This window comes from Lontra canadensis, unplaced genomic scaffold, assembly GCF_010015895.1.
Source record: "Lontra canadensis isolate GAN:19392208 unplaced genomic scaffold, GSC_riverotter_1.0 scaffold135, whole genome shotgun sequence".
NCBI lineage: Eukaryota > Metazoa > Chordata > Mammalia > Carnivora > Mustelidae > Lontra > Lontra canadensis.
In genome coordinates, this window is record NW_022631129.1 from 3,184,805 (window position 1) to 3,187,697 (window position 2,893).

Below are 2,893 nucleotides of genomic sequence, written 5' to 3' on the forward strand. Positions count from 1 at the left end.
ACGCACACAGAAGAAGACTACAGGGCACAGTCACGAGAGAAGAACCAACAGGCACCCACTTGTGGGAACTACAAGAAAATCTACGTTGTTGATGTAAAAGGCAAAACCAAGGCAAATTCATGAGCCAGTCCACAAAGGGTAAGGGTCTCGGGCACCATGAGAGCTTAATTCTAGGTCAGAGATACCCAGCCTCTGTGCTGGTGTTATTCGGGGCTGGATGATTGTTGTCAGGACAATCTTATGATTATAGGATGTTTAACAATATCCCTGGGTTCTCCCCACAAGATGCTTATAGCAACAGTTCCTCTAACAATGTCTCTAGACACTGCCAAGTATTTCTTTGGGGAGGAGAGAGGGAAAATCACCACTAGTCGAGGGTTACTATTCTAGGCAAAAGAGAGCCATTCCAATGTTTTCTGTAAGGGGTGACAGGTTAGATTTGCCTGAGACTGGGGCAGAAATCATTGGCAGGGTTTGTGGCAGCCATCCTGAGAGCTCTGGGTCAGTTCAGAGCATGTGTGGGTAGCATCACCCAAAGTAATGTTTGAGGACAATTAGAAGTGAAAATAGAAGACAGTCACGCTGAGGGAAAGGTGGGTTTAGTAGGCAAAGATAGTAAGTTCCTTTGGGAGCATGTCCCATTTGAGGTGTGAATGTGATGTTTAACTGACCATGGAAACTTTCATTATGAACCATAAGGAAAGAATATAAACTAAAAGTTTCTATTTAGGCATGTAGACAGTCTCTGAGACCCTAAAAAGTGACTAGAACCTCCTCAGGAAAGGGTTTAGGATAAGAAGCAGGATAGAGAGACTTTGCACTGAGAGAGAGAGTAAGAAAGGGCACAGACAGAGACAGTCAGGGAGAGCAAGAAGCGCTTGCTATCTTGGAGGCCACTGACATGGTGTCTGGGAAGATGTAGCTAGCAACCCAGGGAAGGCAGTAAGGCGTTCAGAAGAATGAGTGAATTGATTGGAATGGCTAGAGGAGGAATATGGTGAGCATGGCTTTTCTTCCCAGCTCTACCTACCTCAACAGGATAGCCAGACTGTTCACTTCCCAGGATTTCTAGACTCCAAATGCCTAGGTATATTAACTAGTGTTATCAATATTATTGTTTTCCTTTGTCTTATTACCTGGTGTCCAAACCTGTTTGTTTGTTTGTTTGTTTGTTTGTTTTCTATCAACTTGCCTATTCATAGTTTTATCACTGTGCTTCCTCTTCTCAGCACCATGACCCAGCATCCCTTTTAATCACTCTCTTCCCAAGAAGAGGAGGGGAGTGAGTTTCCAGTCCAGGAGATAATTTTTGCCCAGTCTCTCAAATCGGCTTCTTCTTTTGCAGTGCCAAGTTCACTGCCCCTAAAAAATCATCTATAGATCTGCTGTGGGCACAAGACAAAACTTAACCACCTCATCTTGGCATCCAAGCCCCTCATTCATATGACTATCACCAATCCTGTTTCCAGCTAATTCCTACACCTCGCTTGTGTTCATGGTTCCATGGTCCAGGGAAAGAAACACCCTGGGGATAAGAATGCAGAAGTTAGGTTCTGTCAAATGAGAAGTGAGTGAATTTCCCTCCTTCTGTATATGGTCCATGCCTCAAAGAGTCTTGAGTGACTTGGGGATGTTCCCAGAAGGTAAATGTGATATTATAACTTATAATAAGCAATATATGTGTGCTCTTTGTCCTGTTCCTAGAAAAAAGTCTCCCTTGGAATTTCCAAGGGTTAAGCACCATATAAGTATTTTTTTTAATGTGGAAAAAAAAAAGACTTTTGAAAAGCTCCTAGTTTCCCTAAGGATGGGAGCTATTTACCAGTGGCATCAACCATGTGATTAGGAAGTTAGAACCTTTAGTCCCACCCATCCAACCTCAGGGAGGGGAGAGAGATAGAGATTAATAGCGAATGGTCAATAATTTAATCAGTTGAGTATATGTAATAAAAACCCAGAAAGAATGGTGTTACGGAGCTTCTGGGTTTGTGAATATGTGGAGGTGCTTGGAGAATGGAAGCTCTGTGTGCCTTTCCCATATTTTACCTTGTGCATCTCTTCCTTCTGTCTATTCCTGAGTTATATCCTTTTATAATAAACAGTAATCTAGTAAGTAAAAATGTTTCTCTAAATTCTGTGAGCCACTCCAGCAAATTAGTCAAAGCCAACGAGAGGGTCATGGGAACCTCTGATTTATAGTGGATCAGTCAGAAGCACAGGTAGTAATCTGGGCCTGCAACTGTCATCAAAGGAAGCGGCAGTGTCACGGGACTGAGCCTTTCACGTGTGAGAGCTGATGTTCTCTCCAAGTAGATAGTGTCAGAACTGGGTTAAATCGTAGGAAAGCCAGCCAGGGGCAAAGAATTGCTTGATGTGTGGGGAAACTCCCTGCTCCACATCAGAACTGGTGATCAGAATTATAGATTTCACCTCAATTTCCAGGCCATTCCAGATTGGACCCTCACAGCAATCAGGGAAGATGGGTCTCAAAGGACAATGGAAACCCCAGAATCAACCTGAGCACTCTGGATCTTTAGCATAGTTGGTGACAAAGGCCAAAGACAAAGGGTGGGCTGGGGATGTTGTTGGATCACCATATCCCAGGGTAAGATTGACTTACCTGCTACCTCATAGGGTCTGCTTTGGATGTGAGATGGGGCTGCATGCAAAAGTGGCGCAGCAGGTGGCATTCCTCTGGCTTTGCAAGCAAGGAAAGTTCTGTCTTAAGAGACATCTGGCAATTGTCCATGGTCAGTCCTATAATCAGTCGGTCCAGGCCTTGGCCCAGCCCTGCCATCTCTGTTCACCAGCCTAGCCCAGAGGAAAAGGTGCTCATAGTTGTATGACGTGTATCAGTTCTTTTTCCCTTAGCTCAACTTTTCCATCACTGTCT